Consider the following 18,020-nt stretch of genomic DNA (forward strand, 5'->3'; position numbering starts at 1 on the left):
GTAAGTCTAGAAAGACAGCATCAAACCAGGATACTTATCCAGTAAGCATTTGCCTTTACTAATCTACAGTTTGCTGACTCTGTGGAATGGTTGGCATGGATGGTGCATGATGGTGATGGTGCATTTACAAAGTTCAGTTTTTTCCCAAGATCAGAACAGACCACGGAACAGCAGGTGCTGCCACCAGAAGCCACCTCTCTTGCTTCTGCTGGAGGGATTATACTGTATATATCAGAGAAGGATGTCTGGACTACTCTGCTTAGTCTGCTGCTAGGCCAAGTTGTGCTGAATGGAACAAATGATTTGAACATGCACATTGTCAGATTTTATTTTATTTCTAAAAACAAATTCAGATTATACATGAAAGGAGTCAAGTGACAATCTGATAAAATTGTTCTAGAAATCATTTAGTTATGCCCTCTCTCTTTTGGCATGTGCAGATATTTTTTTCCTCTTTGATCTGGACATCATGGCGTGGTGAAAAAAGAAGGTAAGTCTTTGGTTGGGTGCTCCTGCAATGAAATAGAGACATATTTAGCACATCTTAACACAAACTAAAAACAGTTTGCTTCAAATGCATTTGCACCAATGAGGCACAGTATATTATTACTACCCTAAAGCGCAATAATGTGAACTAACTCCAATGAAGGGATGGGCAGTAACTAATTTACAACTACTATCTACCACGCATTTTGCTACATTAACTTAAATGTCATCCAAGCTGTGTTCGCATGGTTAAGCAGGAAAGCTTTAACCAGTGCATAGTAACATAAAACTCTCCCATAGTTTTGAGCTTTTTCGTCCTTCTCTCTAGTCCTGTTGCTTTCTGCAGGTGTTGTTGTCTCCTATTCATATTGCTATCATTATAATAACTATTATTCATTTTCATTGATCTCTGTGGAAATTGCGTTGGGCTGCTTTTTTTAATACTCTACCCACCACTTCCATGAATCCAGGCATGTCCTGTATGATCACCATCTCATCACTCTCCTGCCGTCTCTTCCTCACCCTCCGGGCGTTCACTACAATCAGCATGAACACCACCAACATGGCTGCTGCCGCAGACCCTGCCATCGCTATGACCACTGTGGGGTTATTAGCAGCTCCTTGTGGAGCACCTTGGTCTGCAGCCTTCATCAGACCGGAATCAGCATGGACTGCAGAGCGGGGAAGAGGCTGAGATACCAGTAGACCTGATATGTCTGAGGACAAAGTAGACGACAGCTGTGATGGAGATCTTGGATATACAGTATAGCTGTGTGTGATATTTTGGTCCTGTCTCGTTTGTCTAATTAGTGTCTGAAAGACTCCACACCTTCCAGACTGAAGAGGAAGAAGGCATCGTCTCCTTTGATGAAGTTCCTGCTCTTTAGCCTGCTGTGGGTGATGAAGGCAGTTGTTCCAGAGCCTGGTCCTCGATAGTAAAAGCTGCCATCAGACTCATCAGTCACTTTAGAGCCGACCTTCCTGGGATTGTCCCAGTAGTACTCAGTGCCTGAGAGAAACAGGTGAACTTTCATTCCCTGTTTGACAAACACAACTCACTAAAATCCATTCAGAATGAGTGGATAGTCAAGTTATCCACCATACTCTTACCATCAGAGGACATCTTGCCAGGGTCGGTGGTGAGCATTCGATGCATGTTCATTTGCTGTCTGATGTCAGACTGCTGATCCATCAGGACCATAGTTGCCTGCTGCCACGGACACGGCCACTTGAGGTTGTGGTCGTTGGGGCCCGAGGTCAGGTGGAAGTAAGTGGCCATGTACCCTGGACGGTCGCGCTCATTCCGTTTAAGTACACACCTACCTAGAGATCACAGAGTAGTATGAAATAACTTTGAAGTACTTGCTATTTTTAAATCACACCAATTAACTTACTGTTTAGATTTTTTTTTTTTAAGTTTCAAGAAATATGTTAGTTACTAGATGGACAGACAGCTTTAAAGTAACTGCTTACTGTAAAGTTAGCTGCCATTAGCTAGTTAGCCATGCAGCTAGCAGCCCTGTTAGCTTTGCAGACTGCCCTGACTGGCAGATCGAGCACCCTGTTGATATTTACACCACTAGCACAGGAGCTTTGGACTGCTGGAAGGAGGAGATTTTCAGGACTGGGCTCCAAGCTCCCAGTCCGAGCACAGTCAGTTAGCTAATGGGACCTCTAGCTGCATGGCTAACTAATGGCAGCTACCATTAGCAGTTGTAAAAGATTATTATTGCAACAAGTAAAGGCATCCCTCTATCTAACTTTCCTTCACAACCAAAAAGCACTCTTTGAGGCATATTGAATAATGTCTCAAAATTTGAAGAGTAGTCTGGAGTCTGATGTAGGTACCAGATATGCTTAGCCTGGTAGAGCTGCTTGGGGCCTCACTGATTACTGTACAAAAACACACAACTTTAATAACTTTATATAGATGACAGAAGATACATAAAAACATAATAGATCCTCTTTAGAAGAATGTACTGTATATAATATTACTGGATTATAATTAGTGATGCATTTATGTGTAAGCGTCACTAATGTTGCAGCTGGTAAATAAAATATACTTTATACACCGCTGCATAGCTTATAATAATATATGATCATATAATATATATAACATTGTATCATCATTTATTAGATGATTTATTTCTGTGTTAATAATCTGAATCTGCAAAGTAACTAGTTACAAAATAAAAAAAATAAAAATTATGTCAGTTAAAAGGTATTCTGAGTAAACCCTACTGTGTTACATTTAAAAAGGGGGGTTAATGAACAAATGATATAGGATTAAATATGATACTACTGTTAATTTAAATAACACCATAAGGATACAAAATAAATTGCATTAAATGTCAACGAATACCCTAGAAGAACACATCACACCATCAAGCCCCGAGTCCAAACCAACAATAAATTCCACTTTTATCAAATCAAATAAAGTTTTCACATCATTCACAGTACAATGGACGGTGAAACTCTTAGGTGCCTGGCTTCAGAACAAGTCTAACAAATACTTTAATAAAATAGGACGACTCCAACAATAGAATAAAAAATTATCCAGCAAATATTGAAATATGTAAAATAGTATTAATAGATGGCACATAAATGGACAACCACCTTCCTCTGGAACCTCCTTCCTTACTGGACATAATCAGAAGAGGACGGTATAATAAAACATCCCCAAAGCAGACAACACAGAGTAAATGGGAAATGGACTGTATTTATGTACATTGTGCTTTTCTAGTCTGCCCACCGCTCAAACCGCTTTATAACATTTGCCAACATTCACCCATTAACACACACATTCATACACTAATGGCAGAGACTCAGTGACTGCAGCCTGCAATCCCACACTGCGTAGCTCACACAGACACAACACGTGATTGCTGGTGCACTTATCTGTACAGTTACAACAATTAGTGAGTTTGTTTGTTGTTCTACTCACCTGTCTGAACAGCATTCTGTGAGCCCTACTTACTGAAAAGTTCTCCACAATCTGCTTTAGGTTCTTTGCTCATTAATTCTCAGTGCAAACTATAACAAGTCCTCTTGCTCGTCATTTTAAAATTACTCAAAAAAGCACTAACTGAAGTGTTTTTGAGGAATGGATTAATCTGTGTAATCTGCTCTAACGTAAACCACAATAGAGCCCGGCGAATTAGCTTACTGTACTACCTACAGAAGTGTTACTTCCAAGGCCAAGGAGCATTTCATTACCAAACTACATTAGTTTGTGGAGTTGCATATTACATAATAAAAAATCTACTGGCAACAGTGGGGTTTGTTGAGAATTATTTTAGAGCATTATAGCCAAAATTGTTATTATTAATTGCTAGAGCAATGGTGGTCTGCATTGGCATCATTTAAAGTATTAAATATTTAGAGTGTAAAGTTAGGATTACAGTGTCAAAACTCTATAGCTCTTGTCATCATTGAGTGTTATTTTATAGTGTAAAGTTAAGATCACAACGCTGAAACTCTATAGCTCTGAGTGTGTGTGGTCCTCTCTGTGTCTGCCCGGAGGCAGTAGCAGTAGCACGTGTGTGTGTGTGAGCAGGCACGTGTGCTCTGGAAGCAGAGTGAGTGAGCGCAGCAAGACATCATCAAAAACACCAGCAAAAGTTAAAATATAGAAAGAGAATTAGTGAATATGTGTTACAAAGTATACATAAACATAGGCCATCACAGTATGGATGTCTTGTCTTTAGCGCACATCACAAAAGACACCAGCTTATTCCACAAAGTGAGGTTTTGGTGAAAGTGGCATGATCAGGAGAGGGCAGGTCATCATATTTGATCATTTTAGTATCCTTAATTAGTAATAATCATTAATTCATCATTTTTAATCAATCATTTTATTATCTTTAATCAGTATTATTAAGTAATCATTCTTAGTTCATCATTTATAATCATTTTATCATCCTTAATTATCATTAATCATTAATCATTAGTAGGTAGTTTATTAATTATCCATACTTACTTCTTAATCTTTGAAAATTACCGAGATGTGTCTTATTTTCTACTTAGAAGCGCTGTGCCGTAATCATGAATGCAGTAACAAGTTCACTGTGATTAAGATCCCTGTGTGGGAGCATTGACCGTAGACTCTGAGACTATGCATACCTTGTTCAACTGTTATCTACTGTAGATTTATGACAGCATGAGAGGCGGCACGTGTTCAAAATCTGCTGTGACAAGTGCATGCTTTGGTGTACTGTTATCCACTGTTGTTATAACATGATGAACTGCTGAGGTGTCAGTCTGCTGATATTAAGACTACATACTTAATTACTGCTTAAAAGGGTTGATTGTCAGCTTCCAACCTCTGATGCATAGAGCCTGTGTGAACTACAAGTGAACTTGCCCGTGGGCATTTGGTGAACTTGCTGACGAAGCATTTGCTGACTCTGCTCGGCAGAGTGGGTGAGCTTCAAAGGCAGAAAGTGGATGGATAGATGAAGACAAGAAAAAGTAGTAACAAGCCAGTATAACAATAAGCATCAATGAAAGGCACAGCACAACATATGTTGTTCCTGTAGTCATTTTTTAAGATATATAACTGTGTCAAATTATATACGCATAACTGCTGAAAAACGGTGACATTCGAGTTACAATGTAAATTGTAACTCGAATGTAAGCAGCATAAAAGCAGAAGATAAGAAATTGAGCATAAAGAAAGGAGGGGGGCACTCCAGCCCAGAAGGGGTATATAAGTCTGTCTGTAGACCATAGGGTGGACTTCATCCTCCGGCCTGCTGGGATGTTGTACGGGTTTATGTGTCCTGTTTTGGAATAAGCTCTTTTTCCACTGAATCTTGACCGACTCCGGAGAAGTTTTGTCTGCAAACTTATTGACTATTGTGGGAAGCTAATAGAGTATTTTTTGACAAAGTTTATAAAGTTGGTAAAGGTGGGGACCAGGCTCAACTGGCCCAGCCTGGTCGTACATCTGACCCAACAGGTTGCTGGATAGAAATTAGAAGCCTGCTTTTGATAAGTACTGTCTGAAAATGACACATTTTGGGGAATTTTGAATTTAGGCATTGCATATTGTTTGTTGGACTGCTACATGCCTGTCTCTGTCTAAATGAATGTCTCTGTATTCTTTTTATTGAGCAAAATGAAGATAAAAATCATTGAAAAGGCATTTACCTGGAAGGAGTAACCTGCTGGTGACAGAAAGCGAGGGCTGTACAGTTTCTTTCCTGCTGGTGTGGTGGCCAGCAGGCCGGTGATGTTGTGGATGTGCCAGATGTGCTGAGGGCACTTTGTGGATGACAGGTTAATGTCATCCAGAGAGAAACCTCCCTTCGATGGCCCCTTTCCCCTCACGCCCTCAAAAACCACACGGGCCTTCCTGGTCACACTCAGATTGATGTTATGCAGTTCCCAAGAGCCCCTGACGCCTCCTGAAAAGAGGACAGAAAATAGATATTAGTGTTGTAGGGAAATCTTTGAGTTTTGTTATTTTTATTTATTGAAACATGAGAGAAACCTGGTGAAAATTGCTGCAGTCTAAATGTTGCTTGGAGTCGCGGAAGTCAGAAACATCCACATAGGGGCTTTAATTAAAAAAACTATACTGTGGATCATACAGTATGTAATATTTAATTTGTTACCTGAAATACTCTTGAAGAGCTTCAGTTTTCTGCTGCGGTCATCCTCTCGCACCCAGATGTTGAGAACATCATCTGCTGCCCCGGTGTTATGGAGGAAGAACTGCAGACACTGGGCTCCAGGTTTGGGATAAAGCCAACGACTCTCCAGGACTGCACGGTCACCAGGTTTAGCAGAGGCCGTGCTGAAGTGCATGAAGAAGCCTTTTCCTGAGGGCAGAGAGAACTTGTTGGGCCTCAGAACTTTCACATTACAGTAAATGAAAAGTTAGTTCTGCATGATCACCTGTGGTTTTACTGCTGCTGCTGTTTGTTGGTTTTACTACATTCAAGAATCTACTTCATCATCATCATCAGATCACTGTGCTTAAAGTCTCCTGCAGGTTGTACTGCCTGGACCTAGAACTTATTCCCAGCAGTTTCTCTTCTCTCAGCAAGAAATAATTGTCATATCTTTGTTAAAATGATGATGAGGGGTTCAAAGTTCTTTAGCAGCACAGAGTTGGATAGCTCGTAGTATGACCAGTAAATCCCAGAATTATGTTTCAGTTTTTTACAGCAACCAAATGAATGAAACCCCCTCTGAACTGTATCTAATAAATTACCAATACATTTATATTTATCAAACTGTTTACAACCAGCCTGTACTTTGTACTGGTTATGCTATAAATCACTTCAAGCACCTTTTGTTTTTAAATATCTTCAGACACTGAACACCAAGGTCAGGTATCGACTGTATGAGGCTAGATAAGGGGGAAAGAAGTGATTAGCTAGATAATGGAAAACCTCACAGAGATGTGTATGTATCCACTGAGCAGACCGCATCTAAATTAAAGTTGTGTTCCATATATTTTGCCTGTGTCTGTAAAATGTAGCAGCGTGTTAGCAGTATTTAATACTGACAATAAAATACATAATAACTTTATAATAGTATAATATAAGATTATACTGTATATTCTTGATCTTCCTGCTTCACCGTGCCTTTGCTCACCTGGAGAGGCCGGTTAGCAGTGTGAGAGTCATGTTCTTTGATTTCTTTACTTCATTCAACATCAGTATGTTAGACTGCAAGGCTGCATGTCTGACACTGTGGGGAGCAGCACGGGGGCCCCACAGGCTCTGCATTGTGGGCTGCATCAGTGAAGGGAAGGAGGCTGAGGACAGTTATCACCTGCAGCCTAAAGCTGCACATGTAATTTCATGAACGTCTTCATTGAAAATTTGAATTAACCATTTACACTTATCTGATTTGGTATTGTACATACCCAGTTATGTGCCACTTTTCATATATATCCAATGATCCTTACCTTTCACTTTACATTGTTGGCATTGTGTTTATTTAGGATTTGAGCCTTATTGATTGTCTCTCTTTGCATTCTACTGTATGTATGCACTCTTTCTACTTTGTACTGCATTCCTCAGGATGAATAAAGTTCTGTTTTATCTTATGTGCTTTTTCCAGTGTTTCATTAATAAATTAGAATATTCAAACCCAAGATGGCATTTTTGTGGTTGCAGTATTTCCAAAAATTGGGTGAGTTCTAGATATTTTGCGACATATTTGGTATCTCTGGAAGCGTTCAGAGTCTCTAGATTTTACCACAATTTGTACCAAGACATGTATTTGTGTTGATTGACAGTCACCTTTGCATTGTCCCATGTTGGAGAAGTCAGTCTGAGGCCCTCCTTTCACAGAACTATGTTGTTCCCACTTTGCATTGCCAGGACCCTGAATCATCCCACAAATGTCCTCCTCCTCAAAGTCACAACTGTCCACAAAGGTAGAAGACTTGGCTGTGGAGAGAAAACAGTCACAATTTCATCAAGATACCTCAGTACTGCAGGCTCTTGTGTATTCATGTAATAAAGTTATGAGAAGTAGTAGATGCCAGACTATTAGGGATGTTTGAATAAATGTACAGTCTCAATAATTATTTGATGGAAACTTATGATGTAAGGGTTTTGAATCAGGATATCTTCAATTAAATGTATTATCACATATCTAGCTTTATTTGCCCTGCATGGAAGGAGTGCTAAAATGAATGAAGGTTGACATGATGCAGTGCCCTCAGCTACTAAGGTAGTAGAAGGTAGAAAACATGCCCCCACGCAAATATGGTTACATCTCGCAATATAACTAAAGATGTTAAATATGGCTGTTCATGAAGTTCATCCGGGCTCAAAAGGAAAGGTATAACGGAAAAGAGCTGGCAACCTTCAATAGTTCATATGAAAACAATGACTTCATGATAAAGTGATTGGCTGAGCATTTGTGGCATCTGCAGTGTATTCATGGCTGCCTTAGATTTATTACTAAGGGCTGAGAAATGATTGATTATTGATGTACACAACAAAATTATAAACACTTTTGTTTTTGCCCCCATTCCCATGCTAATTTGAGCTAGTTTGAGTGGGGAAACTGTGGATGTTTTTCTAACCTGGTTAAATAAAGTTGCAGAGGCCATATGGAAGCTAAAGAACTGAGACAACATCTCTCTAAACTCTATTCCAATAAAGTTCCAATATTTGTCACAAGTATTCTTTGATGGACAAATGGCAGGCTGACAGAACTCACTGCAGTTGTAGAGACGGTTGAGCTTGGTTTAGGTCACTAGCACTGAACCCCATCCTCTGACCAATCACATCCATGAAGTGGGGGATCTTGGTGACGATGGTGGGCTCAGAGCCGATGTTGAAGGACGTCTTACTGTAGTGCATTACAGAGCCGTAGTCATAGGGAACGCCAAGAGCACTGGACACCGTGTCATCGTATGTTTTGAAGTTGTGCTCTTTACCTGAGGAAGGCAGAAAAAGAATATCAAGAAGAATTCAGCTGTTTTTTTAATTATTGCAAGCAACTGCCAATTGTGTTGTGTGAAATGTTTTTCTTTTAGCATGCATGCAGAAGGAGAGAAATGCAGTAGTAGTTTCTGTACAATTTGTCATTCATTGTATAAGTAAGTTATTACATGAATATACGCTAATATAAATGTTACAGATCAGTGTCACCAGGTTCAATGCGATCCCACATGATGTTGACGTAATCATCACGGTCGGCTCTGGACTGCTCGTGCCAGAAGCCCAGAGCGTGCAGGAACTCATGCTCAACGGTTCCTAGAGAGTCACAGTTTTTACCAATGGACAGCTGCTGCTTCCCCACACGCCGGTTGCCTATAGGGGAGGAGCATCTACAGAGAGGGGAAGCAAGATGCACTTTTGACTAAATGGTCTTTCAAGCCCAGGAGAGAAAGACAGCTTTCAGAGGATGACAAACAAACAGCTCTAGAAGCTTTAGCTCAGAACCTTCCTCATTATCAGAAGACTGACATTTGTGCATAAACCCAAACCACTGAAATTACTATTGCACGTTTATTAGGTCTTTTCTGGAAATTCTCAGTGGGCGGTAATAATAAATGTTCAGATACAGATGCAGATCAAGCTGTAGACAAAATACTAACACTAATACTAATGAAAGTAGTGGGACTAAACCAAAGCAAAACTAAAAGGTTCTGGGGAGGTGAGGGGAGCTGCAGAGTCAGGTGATAACTGTGGGTTTGTCTCTACTAGCAACCTCTTTTTCATTGCTTGTAGTCATTTGACCCAATGTGTACATAAAAAAAACAATTAGTGTAGCTTTAAAGGTACAATGTGTAAGAAATGGCCAGAATTTTAGATTAAAAAATAAAAAATAACTAACATGATCAAAAGAATGTGAAGAATTAACAGCTCAGATATCCAATACACTATGCATTGTGTAAACACACAAATAATCTACTATAACTAAATAAATTAAATATTATATCATATAAATGAGCTGATAAATGATTAAATATAGGCCCCATCCTTGCCAATCCTTTTAATTTCTCTGTCCCTCTCCCAGCTCTTCTTTTGGAGTTTAATTTTCCACAATTCCCACGACTCTGAGCAGAATTGCTCAGAGTCGTCTGGCTGAGCGGTAGGATGAGGTGAAACGCTGCCTCCCATTTGTTTGAAGCATCTGGCCTGGAATTACACATTGTAACATTTGTTGAAGATGCTGTGTTAGCAAGGCATGGACGTATGCTGTGATCCCATGTACCAAGACACATTCAACCAGCAAGCGTGTAATGACAATACAGTTTACATGAACCAAAGCTCGGCTCACCCACTCCCTTTGTACACAGAGATGTAGTTCCCCTCTCCTTTCCATGGTGTGAAGTCAATGCAGGTCTTCAGTCTGTACTGGTCAAATGCCTTCAGGATTACTCCCTTTGCATTCATCTCTACACATTACAAAGTGACAGAAAAATACTGAAAAACCATCCTAATTTGGTTAATTTCCATAATAACATGCTAACGACTGTGAGTTTCCAAAACACCGTGTCTTACCCAGACTGTCCTCCAGGTAGTAAGGAACGGTTGTTGGCCAGCGATACTTATCTCCTATGATTGAGTTTCTGATGAATGTCTGATGGGAATAAAGGAAACAACGGGTATAAAATTGAAGATGGAGAAAGGAGAGCACAGATTAGAAAAGGCTCACTTAAGTAACTGCTGCCTATCTTAGATTTCCATGCAAATTTCTTCTTACTACTACTTACTTCCTTCAAGAACACAAGGGTATTATATTAGTAGATCTCATCATCTGTAAGCTTGTAGTTCTATAAATTGCTGTCGTCAATTTATCATGGTAGGGGTTATTACTTAGTACCCTTCAAAACAATCATACATAAAATAAGACCTGAGACCATTATCTATGAATGCTTCAAAGTCTTAATATTTATCATGACATGACTAATATATGAAATATATTACATGCAATATGTTCATATATCAAAATATAATTTGTGTGCGTAAAAGATCTGCCTGCATATGCATATTATTAAAGAGCAGCAGTAGACTTTGGTCGTTGGAGTCTGTGCATACTAGCTTACTTCCTCCTGGTCAATATCTCCCTCCAGCAGGTCCAGACCAGCCGCTGCAAAGGAAATTTGTTTTGGTTGATGAAAATCATCAGAGACGTATAAATGTTAGACAAGAAAGCGAAACAAAAAATTAAATGATACACAAACCTTCATTGATGCTAAGGATGTCCCAGTCATGGCCTTCATCAACATCAGTTTCTGCAGATGAAGAATCAATAATATGCTGCTCAAAATGTGATTACAGGAGGTAAAAAAAATTATTATTATACTGTTTACTGAAATGATGCAGGGACCTGAGCTTATTTATTCTTACATTAAAATAAAAAAATTCTGCAGCACAACACTATTTTAAGGTTTTAAATCGACTTCCAAGCTGTTCTGTGTGATAGCCCTTTAGGCAAAGAGGGACATATTTCTTTCAGGTGTTCATAATGCTGACACCTCAGCCACTGAAATACATTCCAGTGGGAAGTTCTGAGTTAGAACTGTCTCTGCTGAGCTGAATGTACAACTTCAGTTCATGAAGGGTGCAGTGGGGACACTGTTAAGCACCCCTGTAAAATGCAATAGCAGATGCGAGTCAGGCATTCACTGGCAAAAGATCACAAGTGTATAGGGTGGGTGGGGTATTTCAAATCTTCTCAATCAAGTTATAATGAAGTGTCTGTCTACTTTTTGACTGTAAATAACATGAAAACTTCTTAATAAGTGACTCACCTGTGTCACCTGTTAGCTTGGCTGCTGCCTAGTAAATACATTAGAAAGCACATTGATCACATAATTTACTAAAGAATGAACTGACATTCTAGGAATCAACATTAAAGCATTGTTTTACACTGGAGATCCAACGTGGATGTTAGTGTTTGACAAAGATGCAAAGGCTTACACTTACCAGTCCCAGGCCAAAGAACAGAATGATCCACCTGAGTGCCATGGCTGCAGCTGAAGATACACGCTCACTGTGTTGCTTCAACCTGCCTGAGTCCTGCTGTGCAGATGAAGAAACACTGCAGCGCATGCAACATTCACATGTTCTGAACATTTTTATGACTTGGTTTGAGGGTTGTTAAATTAATTATTAATTTAATAGTCATGATTAGCTTATCTAACTGTTGTAGCCACCCTAATAACTGACATTCTAGGACTCAACTTTAAAGCATTGTTTTGCACTGGAGATACAATATGGATTTTAGTGTTCGACAAAGACGCAACGGCTTACACTTACCAGGAGCGGCTGTGGCTCAGGAGGTAGAATTGCCTCTGGTGGCTGTTCCGCCAGTGTATGAATGTGTGTGAATGTTAGTTTCTGTTGATGATGTAGTGTAAAAGTGCTTTGAGTGGTCGAAAAGACTAGCTATACAAATACAGAGCATTTACATTTACTAATAAACATACCCAGCTGCAGGTATTTTGCAAAAGATCAAACTTACAGTTCACACACACAAACACACACACGCACGCACATACACAGACACAGTGGTGGAATGTAACTAAGCACAGTTACATTTTTGGTACTTGTCCCTAAGTATTGAGTACTCTGTACTTTACACTTTTATTCTACTATAGTTTAGAGGGAAATAGTGTACTTTCTACACCACTGCATTTATCTGACAGTTAGGAGTTGTATTTGTCATATATTTTGTATGTAAAATATAATAAACTGCATCATCAACAACATCGGCTACATCAACATCATATGAAATAGTTCAAATCATCTCCACCTCTACAGCAACTAGAAAAATCCTAATTACACATGAATGCACTAGTAATTTTTATAATTCTTGTCTGATCCTGTTTGTGTGTGTGTGTGTGTGTGTGTGTGTGCTCCCTGTCTTAATTGCCTGATGTGTTGCACCTGGTGTCTCTCTCTTTGCTTGTGTCTCTAATTTGGTTCATATCCATACCGTGTATCACGATCACTTCAGTCTTTGTCGGATTATCGGAGTGTCCAGTCACTACAAAGATGTGTTGGATTAGCATTATCAAAGCATATAAACAACACTCTAGTTCACTCTACATGGACAGCAAAGTAACCATTATCACCATATTACAAATTACAAGTTTGCATTCTTGGGCTACAGTAGAAACATGGCGGCGCAGCATGACTACGTAAGAGGACCCACAGTGTATGTGGTGGTTGAGGTCCCCCCCCACTTCACTGTGAAGCCTTTGAGTATCTATGATAAAGAGCTATATAAATGTAATTTATTATATTATTATTATTTATTATTATTATTATTATTATTATTATTATTATTATGTAGACAGAAATGGCTCATTCTAAGGTAATAAAAAATGTTGGTTCTGTAAGGTCTTTATACACCACTGAAAACATAGTTATGGATGTCATATTGCATTTTTGTCAATGGATATTATCATTGTTATCATAGTATTAGAAAATGTTTGGGGTTTTTTTCCTTGTGGAAGAAGCTTGCTTAATCAATTTGCATTGTGCACCATATGCCGAATACTGTATCAACAAGGCTGTCACCAACTATCCTCTTCTCTTTAGCTTCAGCATGACAAGATGAAACTAAAGAATTGTGGTAAGTGAGCTTACAGTGGAGAGAAACTGAAAATGGGTGTCCTTTTTATTTTATCAAACAAAATCCTATGAGAATCCCAGAAGTTCAGCCTTATGTGATCTATACATACTGTTCAGAGTCAGTTTACACACTTGTTATACAGGGACACAGATAGCCCTGAATAGAAGTTTTGGTACTGAGGTACAGTTTGAAGAGACGTCGCTTTAAAGGAATAATTTAACATTTTGGGAAATACACTTTCGTTAGAGGTTATGGTATATAAAAAAAAACATATTGTGATATGAGTCATGATTTTAGTGATTTCATTTTCACTGAAAAAAAAATGCGAACATGCTTGTTTTGTGCACCAAAAAAGCAGGTTCCCTTACATTTGGCGAATATTATTTGTGGGCATCACTGTAGCAACACAATGCTTCATTTATAATGGGTATGTTTTACCTTAATCAAAAAAATTGCATCTCCTGTGATTTGGATAATGCACCAGGCCATCAAAAATGTTTTCATAGTTATTCAGCCCAGACACTGTATATACCTCCCAATCCAGTGTGGGCCGTCACAGTCCGTTATCCTCACCTCTCTGCTCCCTCTGTCGGTCACCGTCCTACAATTCCAGTTATGTGTAACAACACTGACAGTTATTTCTATGCCATGTGGAGTTTAGATTTCATACAAAGATCAGATCAAGTGGGAAGCTTCCAGTCAGCAAACTGAAGCGAACCCGAAAGTCCCTTAAACCTGCATTCTATCTAACGGCCAGCAGTCCGGCTCCATTAAAAATAATGGTAAAATGACCCTACTTCTCAGCTGAGTTATTACCTCAGTAAACACTTTCATAATGAGTTTACGGTCTCAATCGTTAGTTTCATGTTTTCTTCAATAGAACATGATGTTCATTTAGTAAATTATGGACCATAAAATAGAGCAGAAAGCAGAGTATGCTTCAGAGCGGGATTATCTGTGATTGACAAGTCGTTACTAAGGCGACCTGTCAATCAGGCTAGAGGCGACTTGTAGGCCTACTCACAGCATTGTGTAAATTTAACCAGCGCTGTTGAAAAAGCTTACATACAGCCGAGAATATAATTCGGGTTTAAAAATCAATTAATTTAATTTAATTTAATAATGTTTGTGTTTGCCTAAAGAGTTTAGAGTAATAAAAATCAGAATCCGGCATCAAATCCCACCATGTCACTTGTATAATATACTGTAGTAGAGTAAACTCTTATGGTGATGAAAACCCCCATATTCCCAGAAACAATACAGAAGGCATGACCTTGGCAGCTACAGCCCTAACTGATGTCTTATGAATATATATCAGGATCTGAGGCTCAAGCATTTAGTTCTTTAGGCTGGGATAATGCTCTCCTAAAAGCTAAAGATGGAGCTACAGTATAGCACAGTCTGAGGGACTTCAACTAAAAATCTGTAGGCTGCCTTAGTACCTTCACAGCTTACTATAGTTAGATAGTTGAGGACCCTTGAAAGTATCCATATTACTCACTCTGACTGGTAATGATGAAGTTTTGCTAAAGGGAAGAAATGAGTTGAACATGAATGCTGTCAGAATATATTTTATTTATAGCAACAAATTCAGATTATACATGAAAAGGATTCAGGTGACACTCTGATTATAGAGATCATTTGGTAATGCCCTCTCTCTTCTAGTAAGTGCTGATTTTTTTTCTTTGATTGGGACATCATGGAGTGATGAGAAGAGATGTTCTCTCCTGTAATGAAACAGAGACATTTAGCTCAGATTTTCCAAACAGAAACTAAGAGTTTACAGTTTGCTTTAGAGTTTACAGTAAATTATTATTAACCTAACTTAGAATTATGTGAATGATCTAATGTAACTCACTTCCATGAATCCCCACTTTTAAAATCACACCAATTAACTCTGCAGAAGAAAGATGTGCAAGCGTTTGATGGTAACGTAAATTAATTGACAATTGGCCTATATCAGTGGCAAAATAAGTGTTTCACTTCAGTAAAAGTGTAAAATACACTGTTACAAGTAAAATTTCTGCTTAAAATTAACTTCTTTCCTTACTTAAGTAAAAAAATCAAAATTTACTGTCAAAAATTAAAGTACTCTTTATACAGAAAGGCAAAATTATATTACTGGATTATAATTAGTGATGCATTAATGTGTAAGCATTACTAATGTTGCAGCTGGTAAAGGCTAATATCAGTGACTTTATACTGCTGGGTAATTTATAACAATTTATTACAAAAGACTGGCTCAAGCACAACAGAGTCTCCAAACCAAACTCCATTTATAGATTTAGAAAACAACAACACAGTTGTATGCGCTGAAGCCCGACATTTTCTGTTGCAAAATACTATAGTTGTATGGCTTGTTCAATGTTTCCCCTAGGATTTTTTTCAGGGAGGGTGAAAAACTTGAAAAAAGCGTGTTACAGACATGTGGTGTTATCATACACTTGGTGCACAAATTTTTGCCTGTTTAGGTTTGTCACCTTGTCCGTTAAAAGTTTTTTCCCAGATTGTGTTTTCAGTTTTAATATTTCTGAATTCTGTGTTTTACAATTTAAGCATATTTTGTAATCAGAAAAAGGGTGTAATCATGTGAATTGGTTTTAATTTCAATTAAATCAATATTAATGAATTAATGTATCATGCAAATATGCATCTAGAAATATTCAAAGATATGTGCAATTATTTATGGAGACAATTCACAAGAAATGTCTTGCAACAGCAGGATGTTAAAATACTATAATCCTATTTAATATGGGGGAATACACAATGAATGCATTTTTGCAGTACATGTATGTGTATGCATGTCCCTTATTACTTGACAGCCTCCATTTGCTGCTAAACACGGTATAAGTGGGTCTGACGGAGGCTCTTCTCACGTGGGCAACGCTCCACCTTGTTTACAAAGCTTGACCGGACGTAACTGTTTCATTTTTTTTAACAAAATATCTGTCTCCGCCCACACAGGGGACAGTGATTCTTACTGCTGAATCATTAATAGATGCTTGCATGTAGGCCTGTGGCTGACCAGTCAATGGGGCTGACTGTGACAGGATGAGGCATGTTTGTCTCATTATAATAATAATTAGGCCTATCATTATTATCGTAGCCATTTTACTACAATTACGCTTCTCAGCTGCAGCTGACCTTTCTTTTCTCCGCGAGAGGGAAGAATTTAGAAAGTTGCGTGGCGCTGCAGGGAGCCCCCAGCTGCAGTAGTGCATGGATCAGGCATAATATTCATCCAGCCAGAGGGAGCGATCACGAACCGTTCACAGCGTGACGGTCGTACTAGCGACACAACCCGTTCCCAGAGAGGGAGTGGGGCGGTGGAGCATACAGGGCCATGAGATCGCGGAGCTGCATACGGTCGGTGATCGTTCCCTCTGGCTGGATGAAGTCTGACACTCTACATGATCCATGATGATAGAGAAATATAGAGAATAATGGTAATAAAGCATGCTGTCAATATTTTAGACCCCCAAAATATCACAAATCATGTTTTTAGGGGAGCTGATGTCTTATTAAGGGGAGCTAAGCTCCCTCGGGCTCCCCTGTAGCTGTAATGAGCTTGCATTGGCCGGTATGGTTGCACTTCTGACTGAGTTTATTAAAGTTATGAGCTCTTGCTAGCACACTGTCTTCGATTTGACGGTGTGTGTGTGGGTGCAGAGGTGCAACTTATCAACGCTAAGACACTGAGAGGACAGAAGCAGCACCTGTAAACACCAAAACATAGCAGCATAGTTTTTCGCCCTCAAGAGCTATCGCTATTGGGTTTGTCCGCACGCGCAGAACAGAAAAAAGCTTTGTCTACGCCCACCCGTGGTGTGGGCCTCTATCACGTCGTCACCTTGTGTATATGAGGACTTTGATATATGACCTTGAGATCTGGCCATCGGCTCCCATTGTGCTTCCGCACTGAGCTTGTCTAAAGAGCAGAAGATTACCAGTGGATAATGTCTTCGCACAAACCATTAACTTATTTCCCTCTTGCTCATCTTATGTGTCATTGCTTGCTGCTGGTCTGACTCTTGCTGCTCAGAGCAACGACTGGTATGCTATGGGTCGGGACTGTGTGGGATAATGTTGTTGCTCTTTGTGTGCAAGCTGTTTTTGGAATAAACACTCTGTGCCTGTCTCAGTTGACTGAGCCACATGAAGCACACACTCCCCACACTGTGTGTGCCACTGCCGTTAGCCTATCGGCTAACCCGATAATAAATGACTGCAAACAAAAATAAATTAAAGATAGAGGGGAAGATGAGGGGCAGTGATTTAAGGCAGGCATGGCAGAGAGTGTACACAATGACAGGGAAGGAGGAGAAGAAAAGATATGTTAGTAAAAATGGAGATGATATGACTTTTGCTGATGATTTAAATACATTCTATACTAGATTTGATACATCTGACTTTTGCACTGAACGTAATTTGATTAGGCAACATCTGGACTATGGCCAGCCCTTAGTTAT

At 39.2% G+C, this 18,020-nt stretch overlaps 1 pseudogene; it reads right to left on the reverse strand.

The window, feature by feature from the left end:
• Positions 1-310: 310 nt before the first annotated feature.
• Positions 311-11,983, reverse strand: LOC119901237 (annotated as a pseudogene).
• Between the last annotated feature and the right edge of the window lie 6,037 nt (positions 11,984-18,020).

This window comes from Micropterus salmoides, unplaced genomic scaffold (genome assembly GCF_014851395.1).
Source record: "Micropterus salmoides isolate LMB-PRFRI ecotype aquatic unplaced genomic scaffold, ASM1485139v1 Ms_hic_scaffold_13, whole genome shotgun sequence".
Classification (NCBI taxonomy): domain Eukaryota; kingdom Metazoa; phylum Chordata; class Actinopteri; order Centrarchiformes; family Centrarchidae; genus Micropterus; species Micropterus salmoides.